This window comes from Chiloscyllium plagiosum, unplaced genomic scaffold (assembly GCF_037043375.1).
Source record: "Chiloscyllium plagiosum isolate Xiang-an unplaced genomic scaffold, Cpla_swu_hap1 HiC_scaffold_27, whole genome shotgun sequence".
Lineage (NCBI taxonomy): Eukaryota > Metazoa > Chordata > Chondrichthyes > Orectolobiformes > Hemiscylliidae > Chiloscyllium > Chiloscyllium plagiosum.
The window spans coordinates 20162470-20177116 of NW_028270165.1; positions in this window are offsets into that span (position 1 = coordinate 20162470).

Here is a 14647-nt window from a genome sequence, read left to right on the forward strand (position 1 = left end):
AGCGCCTTGTCCCCACAACAAAGGGAAAAGACATACAAAAATTGAGCAGCCAGACAAAATGCAAAAGGAATAAAATATCGAGCCACAGGGATAAAAATTGTGGCTCTATCTTTTTCCCCTATTGGCATTTGGACACAAAATCTGTCAGTAACACCAACATCCCCGTAGAGCATACTGCGCATGTTTACCGGTTGTAGCAACGCAGTGCGCATGCTGGCCAGTGTAAGCAAAACACTGAGCATGCTCATCACCATGCGCAAAAAAAGGCGCGAGACCTACTTTTGATTGACCAATAGGCAGCATTGGAGGACTGGAAGAAGACTGGTCCTCCTACCAATCAGAGCCAGCCCATTGTCTGAATGCGGAAGTTGGACCATGAACTTCTCAAGCTGTGACTCCTGATCCTCTCTGAATAAAGATTGAGCTTTACCCAGACTGCAAATTCCTTCCTGTGTCCCAGATATGTGACTACGGTACTCTCTTATCTCGCTCCCTTTTCCATTTCTTTTTCATTCTGGGGTTCAATTGTTGACTTGCAGCAATTGAAAGGAAAGAGACTGAATCCGGGAGGGACAGACTCTGGAAACGTTGATCCAGGTCTGTGTCTCAATTCGCAAAATAGACAGGCAGGAGGTGGAAAAGTCGACGTTTCACAACCACTTACTGATAGGAAGGAAATCCTAATTGCACACAATGGTTAGGCCACATTTGGAACAATGTCCTGTACAGCTCCAACATAACTTCCCAAGTCCTATACTCAGAAGATTGGGAAAGTTTTCAAAACTTACAAAAGACTGCTGGGAAAGAATGTAGGGACAAACCGAACCTTTGAGGGTCAGCTTGGAGGCATCAAGGTCTCAGGACAAGGGGGTGGGGATGACCCCAGCTATGGGCCACGTGTGAGCAAACGGTTCCAGATTGATTTACGATATCTGGTCATTACAGACGAGTTGGACCGAAGGGTCTGTTTCTGTACTGTATATCTCTATGACTCTGGCTTTCCACTAACGTTTGCCATGTCAGTATATTCAATTTCTCTCTGGTGTCAGTGTTAAGACCTTGACGTCTCATTTTGCTTCCCCTTCCCAGGGATGTTAACCATCTTGTTTCTGGTTGTTCCTCAAGAAGCTGCGTGGCAGCTTCATCCTGAATTGACACACATTTTATTTGCTTCCCAAAGTCAGACCTGCTCACTCTCAGCAGGATCCCAGTGTTGTGAAAGATATTAACTTTCAGGTGGAGGTATCCAAAATGCAGAGAGATGTCAGTCTTAATGTTTTTGCTTTTCTGTCCCTGTAAGATCCTGAATCAGCACCTTCAGGAGAATTAGTTAGAGCGGAGTGAGAACAGAGGGGGAGAGAGAGTGGGATGGTGCTTTCAATTTTGTGGAATAATAAAAGAAAAGAATATTCTGCAGAAAGTAGAATTCCTTGTTCTGAATTTCTACCCTGGTCTGATAGTGATGACTTTTGTAATCTCTTTTTACAGCGTATTTGAAGATCTGAAGGCGGAAGTTTCTCAATCAACTTATGAAGACCTTATGCCCGAAACATTGACCCTCCTGCTCCTCGGATGCTGTCTGACATCCCTGTGCTTTTCCAGTGCCACATTTTTCGACTGACTCTCCAGCATTTGCGGTCCTCACTTCAACATCAATGTCTGACAGTCACTCAGTCCACCAGGACCGCAACGATTTTCGACTGTGATTTCTGTGAGAGGGATCAAAGCTTTTTGGTTCCTGTCTGAGTATGTTTTCAGCATCAGTGGGACTGGATGAGAGACCCCACTGTTGCAGCTCACTGAGTGTGGAGCCTGAAACAGTTATACGGCCTGGGAAGAGGAATTCACAGCAGGGAGGGGCTGGAAATGCTTTTATGTGCAGCTGAAGCTTCGGCCGTGGAGAAACCGTGGAAGTGTGGCGACTGTGGGAAAGGCTTCCGTTTCCCATCTGCCCTGGAGACTCATTGGCGCAGTCACACCGGGGAGAGGCCATTCCCCTGCACCGACTGCGGGAAGGCTTTCAGACATTCCTCCCACCTGCTGGCCCACCAACAGGACCACACAGGGGAAAAGCCCTTCAGCTGTCCCGATTGTGGGAAGGCCTTCATGTTTTTCTCTGCCCTGTTGGCCCACCGGTGGGTCCACGCGGGGGAGAGGCCCTTCAGCTGCCCCGAGTGTAGGAAGGCCTTTACCTCGGTCTCCACCCTGCTGAGGCACCAGCAGATCCACACCGGGGAGAGGCCGTTCACCTGCTCTCAGTGCGGGAAGGGCTTCACCTATTCCTCCCACCTGAACAAGCACCAGCGAGTTCACAGGGGGATTGAAGGAGTGACGGCCGAGTGCCATTATCGATTGGACCATCAACCCAGTTCCGGGGACTCCCGGATTCGAATCCCGCCACAACAGAAGGCAGAATTGGTATTTAGTCAGAAATGTGGAGTTCGGAATCTAACGATGAGACCGTTTCAGGGAGGAGGTGGTGGGGAGAAAGCCCCCATCTGATTCACTCTCTCCCTTGTTAGGGAAGGCAACCGCCATTGTGGGAAAGGATTCACTCAGTCATTCCAGCTGCATCCTTCACCCAGTCTGGTTGACTCTACACTGCCCTCTCCCCACTGGCAAATGAGCAGGGAGAAACTTACCAGGATACAGGGTATGGGTTGAAATTGCTGAGTGAAGCAATACTTCCTCCAGGTTACGGCTGTAACAGGGATCCAATTACAACCTGGTGCTGCCCAATAGTAAAGACAGTGGGGTGTGTGTGGGCTTTGATCTTGAGCTGTTTAAAAAGCAGCTACTTTGTCTATGCCTTTTTGCAGGGGGGGATCTGAAGCTGTAACAAAGTTGAGTCACAATAAAGGTTACCTGAACTTACTGCCGGGCTCAGACTCTCAATGAAGGCTTTGAGCTCCAAGAGGTTTTTTGTTTAAAGCTGCTCCTCTCTTTCAGCTTCCTGCAGAGTTTCCAATGTCGTGTATCAGATGGAGCAGTGAATGAGTAGCTAGTATTGTTAGAAATTGTAAATCTTTCAGGTACTGCGTTGTTTCATCAGCATTGTAAAGTTTACTGGCAGCACCAGGAGGTGTGGGCTGTGTTCACTAGAAATGATGTGGAGATGTTGGTATTAGACTGGGTTGATAAAGTTAAAAAATCACACAATACCAGGTTATTGTCCAACAGGTTTATTTGGAAGCACTAGTTTTCTGAGTGCTGCTCCTTCATCGGGTAGCTGTGGAGCAGCATCGTAAGACACAGAACGTATATCAAAAGATCAGTATCATGCAACTAATAGAATATATTGAACAAGCCTAGATTGCTGTCAAGTCTTTCATCTCTTAGAATGGGTGCAGGTTTTGGTTCATTAACGTGTAACTGCCAGAACATCTTTTAAGTCACATTCTTGAGATGACTTAAGGTTTTATCAAAAAGGTGACACCTCAGCTCAGACAATGCATTTCAAGGTGTGAGATTTGAGTCTGTCAGTATTCCAATCTTGAATCAGACTGGTTCTGTTTCCAAAGGAGCAATTCATAAAATATTACATGGATTGACTGCCTGGAAATTGTATACTTTTTGAGCAAAATTGAATGTATCTGCAAATATAATTCTGCCAGTACAAATTCACCCCAAAGAATTGTGTGTGCAAGCATGTGAGAGTGTGTACATGCTTGGTAAAGTGTGAGTGTGATGGAGTATAAGCCTGTGAGAGTATTTGGGGGTATACATGTGTGTGTGTGTGTCTGAGGGGGAGCATGTGTGTGAGAGGTATTAATACAAGCAAGGGGTTGCATTTTGCTAAAACAAGGAAGGGCAGGACTTGTACAGATAATGGTAGAGCCCTGGGTCATGTTATCGAACATTCAGGCATGGGGGGGGGGGGGGTGTTCAGGTACATAGTTCTTTGGAAGTTGCATCACAGGTAGACAGGGCAGTTAAGAAGGCATTTAGCAGCATAGCATTCATTGTTCACACCATTGAGTATAGGAGTTGGGACATCATGTTGAGGTTGTACAGGATGTTGGTGAGGCCACTTTCAGAGTACTGTGTACAGTTCTGGTGGCCCTGTAATCAGAAGAAACTTATAAGAGAGGGTTCGGTAAAGATTTACCAGGAAGTTGCCAGGACTGGAGGGTTTGAGTTATAAGGAGAGGCTGGGACTTTATTCACTGGAGTGCAGGAGGTTGGGGGGGGGGTGACATCATTGAGATTGATAAAATCATGAGGAGTGGAGGTAAGGTGAATAGCAAAGGGCTCTTGCTTAGCATCAGGGAGCTCAAATCTTGGGGGCATATTACTTAAGGTGAGGAGAGAGATTTAAAGGTAACCTGAGGGGCAACATTTTGAAAGAGGGTGATTTGTATGTGGAATGAACTTGCTGAGGATGTGGTAGATGCAGGTACATTTACAACATTTAAACGACTTTTGGATGAGTAGATGAATAAAAAGGTTAGAGGAATATGGGCCAAATGCAGGCAAGTGGGACTGGTTTAGTTTGGAATCCTGGTCGGCATGGACGAATTGGACCGAAGGGTCTGTTTCTGTGCAGTACACCTTTATTAAAACCAGTAGAATTCTGAAAGGGGCTTGACAGGATAGATGTAGATAAAATGTTCCTTTGTGGGGAGGGTCATAGAATTCCGACAATGTGGAAGCAGGCCATTCAGCCCATCTATTTCACTCTGGCCCTCTGAACAGTATCCCACCCATACTCAACCCCTTACTCCATATTTCCATGGCCAAGCCACCCTAACTTGTACATCCCTGGTCACTATGGGTAACTTAGCACAGCCAATCCTCCCTAACCTCTACACCTTAATCTATAAATTATCTTCTCAAGAATGTAATTTAAATGCAGAGCTTTTCTAAGAAAAATGTCAGTCTGACTCAACATTGGGACACAGACAGAATTCACACCTATTGTCTCTTAAAGGGATATTTCTGCTTATAAATAGGGCAACGTATCTTCGAAATGTAGATTCATTTAGATATAACTGCGTCACTTTACATATTAAGATATCCCTTTGAATGTGCCCACATCCCTTTGAAATGTAATCTCGTCAATTTAAACCTCTTTATTTGCAGAAGTAGCCCGTTAAAAAGTCCATGTCCCTTTAAAATGCAGATTGCCCCCTTTAGATATGACGCCGTTCCGTTAGATGTCGGAATATCTGTTTAAATTGAGCCGTGAGCTTTCCCAATGTAGACAGGGCTCCTGGAAACGTGGCAGTGTCCCCCCTGCAGCTGCAGAGCGAGACAGGAGAGTTTGTTTTTGTGAATGAGCAGTTGTAGCGCGAGGTGGCTGTGGCTTGGTGACGGTGAGGCTCCCCCGGCCCCGCCCATCCCCCCCTGTGCAGACGTCACGCGGGGGCGAAGGCGGTTGGGAGGAGAAGTCGCTCGAGCGGGGAAGCGGCGGGAGGGCGGCCGTTAGGAAAATGGCGCCGTGCGGCCCGGGGCAGACACCCGTCACTGGGCACCGCCGCCTTCCTGGTGCAGCTGCTGTGTCACGGCCACACCGGCCGGCTGTACAGCAGGCAGGAGCCGGTGAGCATTCTGGAGGCGGATGTTCCTCAGTCATTGAAGGGGCAGGACCTGTTGAGAATGGTTAGTGAAGTGTGTGGTGTACTGAGCCTTATTAACATGGATATAGTTTATAATTTGTCAAAGTATACATTTTATTATTTAGAATGGTAGAGATGTACAGCACGGAAACAGACCCTTCGGTCCAACCCGTCCTTCCAACCAGATATCCTAAATTAATCCGGTCCCACTTGCCAGCACTTGGCTCATGCCTCTAAGCCCTTCCTATACATATACCCATCCAGAGACCTTTTAAGTGTTTAATTGTAGCAGCCTCCACCACTTCCTCGGGCAGCTCATTCCATTCACGCACCACCCTCTGCATGGAAACGTTGCCCCTTAGGTACCTTATATATCTTTCTGCTCTCACCCTGAACCTAGGCCCTCTAGTGCAGACCTTTTTTTTAGATTAGATTAGATTAGATTACTTGCAGTGTGGAAACAGGCCCTACGGCCTAACAAGTCCATACCGACCCCCCGAAGCGCAACCCACCCATACCCCTACATTTACCCCTTTAACCTAACACTACGGGCAATTTAGTATGGCCAATTCACCTGACCCGCACATCTTTGTGACTGTGGGAGGAAACCGGAGCACCCGGAGGAAACCCACGCAGACACGGGGAGAATGTGCAAACTCCACACAGTCAGTCGCCTGAGTTGGGAATTGAACTCGGGTCACTGGCGCTGTGAGGCAGCAGTGCTAACTGCTGTGCTACCGTACCGCCCACCTTCACCCCCAACACTGGGGAAAAGACATAAGAAAGTTGAGCAGCCAGACAAGACAGAAAAGCCACAAAATATCGAGCCAGATGGGGGAAAAAAGTTGTGGTTCTACCTTTTTTTTTCTCCTATTGGCATTTGGACACTTCAAAATCTGTCAATAATGCCAGCATCACCACTGAGCATATTTCATACTTTCCTCTGTGTCAACAAGCATTGCGCATGTTCCTTGCTTTGGTTGTCACCCTTGTTCAGGACTGGGGGTGGGTGTTGGGAGAGCTGCAGAACAAGGGTGTGCTGGGAGCAGGGTGGTGAATTGGGGATAGGTGGAGACAAGTAGAGGGTACAAACTGGTTGGTCACTGGGAGGAAGGAATCTGGTTGGGGGCAGGGAGGGGTGGGGAAGAGCCTGGGAAGGGATTCGAGGAGTGGGGAAGGAGGTTATTTGAAATTGGAGAACTCAGTGTTGAGTCCTCCAGGCTGTCGGCTGCCCAGGTGGAAGATGATGTGGTGTTCCTCCAATTTGTGGTTTGGTTTGTTGTGGCAATGGAGGCGGCCTAAGATGGTCATGTCAGAAAGGGAGTGGGAAGGGGAATTAAAATGGGTGGTGATTGGGAGGTCCGGTCGGCCTCTGCAGACCCAGCTGTGACGCTCGGCGAACCGTTCCCCACGTTTACCCTCTGTCTCCCGAAGACCACAATTGGCAAACACATGGCAAATACAGTACCCCAATGTGAAGTTAGAGCCTTTGCTGTGTTTAAAAAAAAGCAGAAAAGAGGTGCATTGTTTAAATGGTAACAGATTGGGATATGGAGAAAGTGAGGACAGCAAATGCTGGAGATCAGAGTCAAAGTGTGGTACGGGAAATGCTCAGTCAACATTCGATGAGCAGGAGAGTTGACGCTTCAGGCACGGGCCCTTCATCAGGAATGACGTGTGGATGTACAAAGGGGCCTCAGCGTCCTTCTACAACAGTCAATGCCAGTTGTCAGGTGCAGTGAGCAATGCAAGTGGTATATTAGCAAGTGGAAATGAGTTCAGAAATGGGGATGCCTGCCTGCAGTTAGGGGATCATTGAATATATTCAAGGCTGAGTTCATCTGATTTTTGAACAACAAAGAGGAGGATGTTTATGGGGGAAGGTGAGAAAATGGCTTTTAAGACCAGTACAGAACTGTTACACAGTCATACAGCATAGAAACAGACCCTTCAGTCCAACTAATCCATGCTGACTATGTTCTCAAACTGAACTAGTCACACCTGCCTGTGTTTGGCCCATATCCCTCTGAACCTTTCCTATTCATGTACTTATCCAAATGTCTTTTGAATGTTGTTACTGTACCTGCATCCACCACTGTCGGGATGTTCATTCCACACACAAACCACTCTTTAAAAAAATAATGCTGCCCCTCAAGTCTTTTTAAAATCTTTCTCCTCTCACCTTCAAAGTTTGCTCTCTAATCTTAAAATCCCCACCCGTGGGGAATGACACCCACCATTCACCTCATCTCTTCCCCCCCCCCCCTCATGATTTTATAAATCTCTAAGGTTACCTCAACCTCCTGTGCTTCAGTGAGAAAAGTCCCAGCCTATCCACCCAGATGGAGGTAGATTAATATCCAGTTATGTACGGGACTTTGGTGGAAAGTGGGAATTCACTGCACTGTAGGGATGAAACCCTACCCTATCCAGATATTTCTGCTGGTGGATGAGACTAGGCCACATAATTTGGAGGACTGGATTTCGGATAGGGATGAGGAGGAACTATTTTTCCTGGATAGTAGTCAGTCAATCTATGGAATTCTCTGCCCAAGGAAGCAGTAGAGACAGCCTCATTAAGTATATTGAAGACACAGTTGGTTAGGTTTTTGCATGGTAGGTTAATTAAGGACAGTTGGGATAATGCAGGGAGGAGGAGCTGAGACGATAGGCAGTTTTACCATTATTTTAATGAATGGCGGAGCAGGCTGGATGGGCCAAATGGCCTATTCCTGCTTCTATTACGATGAAACAATAACCCTGCATTTCCCATGGCTAACCCACCTAACCTGCACATCCCTGGACATGATGAGCCATTTTGCCTGGTCAATCCAAATCAAGGCTAGTGAGCAATGTCGTGATGTGGGAAATGAACATCAGAGAATGATAGAAAGGGACAAGGAGAGTAAATATACCAGCAATCAAAACTGGATTCTGAATATCACAAAAATGGAAACAAAAATTGGTGTTTCTGCATGTGTGCTGCACTGTAACAAAAGTAAATGAATTGTCTGCACACATTGAAGAGAATAATTATGATCCGAGACTCCTTACAGAGACATGGCTTCAGGATGACAAGGATTGGATCCTGAATATCGAGGGGGTAGTCAAATGGGAAGCTAGGTAAAGGTAGAGGGTTGCCACTGCTAATCAAAGCACTGACCACAAGGTAGTCTGGTGTCGGCTCTGATTTCAGGTCCTCATTTCTCTGTCCTCTGATCTCCCTGTTCCCACAGAATAAGATGTCAGTCTGTTCTCAGCTCTCCTGGATTTCTGCTGAAGCTTTGACCCCCACCCCCTCTTTGAATATTTTATTGTTCCAGAAGGTGTAAAGTCAGTCAATCAAAGCCCAATGCACAATCTCCCAACCAACCAGACACAAAAGTGTAGTCATAGCAGAGAATCAAACAAGAAAAATGAAACAACATGAGAAATAAATAGGTGCTAGTGCTTAATGTCTGTTCATTAGGAAGCAAACCAGAAATAGGGCTCTCCCAGGATTCTGATTGTGCCCAACTTGAGGATGCTCTCTCCCTTACATCGAACTGTTAGTACCCAGCTATGATTTACAATATTTACATCAGAAATGAAGCATCTTATCAAATAGAGATAGACACGTACAGCACGGAAGTAGACTTTCTCTCTCTCTCACGCGCGCGTACACACAAGTCCATGGGGGTGAATTTTTATTTGCAGATACATCCTATTTTGCTTAAAAATGCACAATCTGCAGGCATATTAAATACATATAATATTTTGTAAATTTGACTTTGGAAATAGAACAAGGTTTGGACTCTGACCTCACACATTTAATGCTTTGTCTCAGCTGAGATGTTATCTTTTGTTACAAAACCTTAAGTTATGTTGAGAAGTGCCTTACAGGAAGTTGGAGATTTACACATTAATGATGCCTGCAACCCATTTGAAAAGATGAAAGACTTAATCCAGGTTTGTTCAATATATCATTTCAGTGGCAGGACACTGCAATGTTTTTCCATAAATTCTGTCCCTTATGATCTTATTCTTCACAACCACTTGATGAAAGAGTTTTGTGCCGAAAGCCAGTGCTTCTAAATAGCTTGATGTTATGTGATTTTTAACTTTGTCCAGGTTAGGGTGGATTTGCCATGCTCAAATTACCCATAGTGCCCAGGGATGTCCAGGTTAGGTGCATGAGTCAGGGGTGAATGTAGAGAAATGGGGGTAGGGGAGTTACTTTCTGGAGGGTCGGGTGGACACGTTGGGTCGAGTAACCTGCTTCCACACTGTGGGGACTCTCTGAAGAGAAGAGATTTCTGCAAACTATGCAGGGCAGCACAGGTGTCTCCATGTGAGTTTGTGCGTGAGTGTGTTTTTGCATGTGTGCTTGCTTGGTGAAGTGAGTGTTATGGTGTATCAGCCTGTGCGAGGGTGAGTATTGGGGATGTGTGTGTGTCAGAGAGTATGTGCATAAGAGAGGTGTGGATAAAAGCCAGGGGTTGCATTTTGCTAAAACAAGGAAGGGCAAGAGGGTCTGCAGAGGCTGACCAGATGTCCCAGTCACCACCCATTTTAATTCCTCTTCCCTCTCCCTTTCTGACATGACCAGCTTTGGCCTCCTTCATTGCCACAACGATCCAATCCACAAATTGGAGGAACAACACCTCATCTTCCACCTGGAGTTGTCTAATTTCTCCCCTCCCATCCCCCAACTCCCTTCACGGCCTCTGCCCCTCCCATTCACTCTTCCCTGCCACCAACCAGATTTCTTCCTCCCATCGACTATCAGGTTGGACCCTCTTCAACACCTTGCTCCCAGCACCCCTTTATCTGCATCTTGTCCTACACCCATCCCCCATCCGGAAGAAACACCTGAAACGTCGACTTCTCCACCTCCTGATGCTGCCTGGCTTGCTGTATTCTTCCAGCCTCCTGACTGTCTATATTGTCAATCGAGACACAGACCTGGACCAACTGTTCCAGAGTCTGTCCCCTCCCTGGATTCACTCCCTTTCTATTCAGTTGCTGCAAGTCAACAATTGAACCCCAGAATGAAAAATAAATTGAAAAAGTGGGTGAGAAAAGAGAGTATTGTGCTCACAGATGTTGGACAGAGGAAGAAAGTTGCAGTCTGGGGTGAAGCTCAATCTTCATTCAGAGAAAGGAGCAGCATCTGTAATCAAATAGACAGAGTCATAGATGTACAGCATAGAAACAGACCCTTCACTCGAACCTGTCCATGCGGAGCAGATATCCTAACCCAATCTCGTCCCACTTGCCAGCACCTGACCCATATCCCTCCAAACCCTTCCTATTCATAAACCCATCCAGATGCCTTTTAAATGTTGCAATTGTACGAGTGTCCACCACTTCCTCTGGCAGCTTACTCCTTAAATGCACCACACTCTGCGTGGAAAAGTTGCCCCTCAGAATTCTTATATCTTTCCCCTCTCACTGAAAACCTATGTCTCTAGTCCCCCCCTCCGCCACTGACTCCAGGGAAACGACCTTGTCTATTTATCCTATCCTTGCTCTTCATAATTTTATAAACCTCTAAAAGCTTCTGACCCTCCAGAGAAAATATCCCTGGCCTACTCAGCCTCTTCTTGTAGCTGAAACCCTCCAACTCTGGCAACAGCCTTGTAAATCTTTTCTGATCCTTTTCAAAGTTTCACAACACCTTTCCGATAGAAAGGAGACAAGAGGTGGATGCAGCATTCCAAATGTGGCTTAACCAATGTCCTGCACAGCCACAACGTGACCTCCCATACTCAATGCTGTGACCAATAATGGAAAGCATACCAAACACTGCCTTCACTATTCTGTCTACCCGACACTCCATTTTCAATGAAGTATGAACCTGCACTCCAAGGTCTCTTTATTCTGCAACACTACCCTGTCAGTCCTGCCTGGATTGCTTGACCAAAATGTATTTCTCTAAATTAAACTCCATCTCCCATTGGTCTATCTGATCAATTCTAATTTATAGTGAACTCTTTTTCTTTCATTCCACAGAAGCTGAAAGTCTCCATTCCTTCATACTCTCCCTTGATGCTGCCTGACCTGTTGTGATTTTACAACACCACACTATGATCTTCAGCATCTGCAGTAGTCATTTTTCCAACATTTCCAGAGTCTGCTCCCCCGCCCCCCAGATTCACTCTCTTCCGTTTCAGTTGCTGCAAGTCAACAACTGAGGCCCTGAATGAAAAATAAATGGAAAACGAGGGTGAGAAAAGAGTGCCATACTCACAGATGTTGGACAAAGGAAGGGAGTTAGTCTGGGGTGAAGCTCAATCTTCATTTAGAGAGAGAGGAACAGCAGCAGCAGCTTCAGAAGGACATGGTCCACCTTCCACATTCAGACAGTAGGGGGGCTCTGATTGCCAGGAGGATAAGTTTCCTTCCAGGCCGCCAATGCTCTCCATTGGTCAATAAAGGTCATGAGCCGTTTCCGGGGACAGCGACGAGCATGCAGTTTTTGCTGACATCGGCTAACCCGCACAGACCTTGCTGACACCAGCTAACCCGCACAGACCTTGCTGACACCGAGGAGCATGTGCAGTATGCTCTGGAGATGCTGCTGTTACTGACAGATTTTAAGTGGTCAAATGCCAATCGGGAAAAAAAGAGTAGAGCCACAATTTTGTTCTCCTGTAGCTTGAAGTAACCGTACATGCTTGTCGCTATTTTTGTTATTTGTCTTACCGACACCACTCATGACTTTGTAAGTCTCAATAAGGTCACCCCTCAACCTCCTGAACTCCACTGAAAAAAGTCCCAGTCTCTCCTTATAACTCAATCCCTCCAGTCCTGGCAACATCCTGGAAAATGTTTTCCAAACCCCCTCCAATAGTATTCTTCCTATTACAGGGCGACCAGAACTGTACTCAGTACTCAAAGTGGCTTCACCAACGTCCTGGATATCCTCAACATGATGTCCCAACTCCTATCTCAACGGTGTGAACATTGAAGGCAATGCTGCTAAATGCCTTCTTAACCATCCTGTGTCCCAGCAATGCACCTTTCAAGAACAATGTACCTGAAAGCCACCATGTCTCTCTGTTCTACAACACGACCCAGTGCCCTACCATTACCTGTACAAGTCCTGCCCTTGTTTTAGCAAAATGCAACCCCTTGCTTTTATCCACAACTCTGTCATAAACATGCTGTCTCTCAGACACACACACATATGCACCACTCACCCCAACCAAAATACTCACCCTCTTACAGACTTATACTCCAATCACACTCACACTTTACCAAGCATTCAGGGCCAACACACACACACTCACACACAGATAATAGTCTATGGGGTGAATTTGCATTTGCAGATACATTCAATTTTGATCAAAAAGTGCAGAATCTGCAGGCAGTTAATCCATGTAACATTTTATAAATTCCTACTTTGGAAATAGAACCAGTCTGATTCAAGCAAGAGTGGGATGCAGACAGACTTGAACCTCACACCTTTCATGCATTACATGAGCTGAGATGTCACCTATTTTTATAAAACCTTTATAAAACATTTGAGAATGGGGACTTAAAAGTAGTTCTGGGGTTTATATATGAATGAACTGAAACCTGCAACCCATTCTAAAAGATGAAAGACTTACTATCATTCTAGGTTTGTTCAATATATCCCATCAGTTGCATGACACTGTGATCTTTTGCGAAAAATTGTGTCTTATGATCCTGTTCTACAGCTACCCGATGAAGAGCAGCGCGCTGAAAGGTAGTGCTTCCAAATAAACCTGTTGGACTATAACTGGTGTTGTGTTTTTAACTTTGTCTACCCCAGTCCAACACTGGCTCCTCCACATCATTTCTAGTGGAGACAGCCCATACCTCCCGGTGCTGTCTGTGAACATTACGATGCCGATGAAATGACGCAGTAACCGCACTCCTGAAAAATTTACAATTTCAAATGATATTAGCTAGTCATTCACTGCTCCATCTGATACATGACATTGGAAACTTAGTGCAGGAGGCTGAAAGAAATGAGCAGCTTTAACACAAAAACCTCTTGGAGGTCAAAGCTTTCAACTGTACCATTCAAAATCAGAGACAATTACACAGAGTGGTGAACTTAGCCCAGACAATCACAAAGGTCAACCTCCCATCTGTATAATCCATCCATCAAGCCCACTGTCAAGGAAAGGCTTCCAGCATTCTCAAAGACCCATCACAGCCTGGCAATGTTTGTCTTCAACCTCTACCATCGGGGTGTATATTACAGAAACCTGAACACATACACCAGCCAGTTTTGAAACAATTCCTACCACACTGTCATTAGAATACTGAATGGACTCTCAAATCTTACCATTCGCCTGGACCTGTGTTTTTGTTTTTGCAGCTGTTTATTTATTATTTACATATCTTTGCTACTTAACTCAGATCTGCCTGTACTGCTCACAAGACAAAGCTTTTCACTGTATCGCGGCGCACGTGACAATAAATCAATTCAATGAGAGTCTGAGCCCTTCAGTAAATTCAGGTAACCTTTACTGCGACCCAACTTTGTTACAACTGCAGATCCCCTCCAGCAAAAAGGTGTTGAGAATGTAGCTTTTTCTTTTAAACAGCTCAAAGGCCCAAGTGCTCACACTTCTCCCACCCTCCACTTTCTTTACTATTGGTCAGCACCAAGCTGTCCCTTTGTAATTGGATCCTTGGTACAACCTTAACCTGTATTGCCTCACTAAGCAATTTCAACCCACACTCTGTATCCAAGTACATTTCTCCGCACTCATTTGCTGGGGGTGGCAGTGTAGAGTCAACCACACTGCTATGGGTCTGGAGTCACGCAAAGGCCAGACCGGGTAAAGGATGCAGCTGGTTTCCAGTATCAGTGGGACTGGATGAGAGACCCTACTGTTGCAGCGCACTGAGTGTGGAGTCTGAAACAGATATACGGGCCTGGAAAGAGGAATTCACAGCAGGGAGGGCCTGTACACAATTTTGTGTGCAGCTGAAGCTTTAGCCACGAAGAAACCTGAGGAATCCCGTCCTGTGGTGAAACCGTGGAAGTGTGGCAACTGTGGGAAAGGCTTCTGTTTCCCGTCTGTGTTGGAGACTCATCGGCACAGTCACACCGGGGAGAGGCCGTT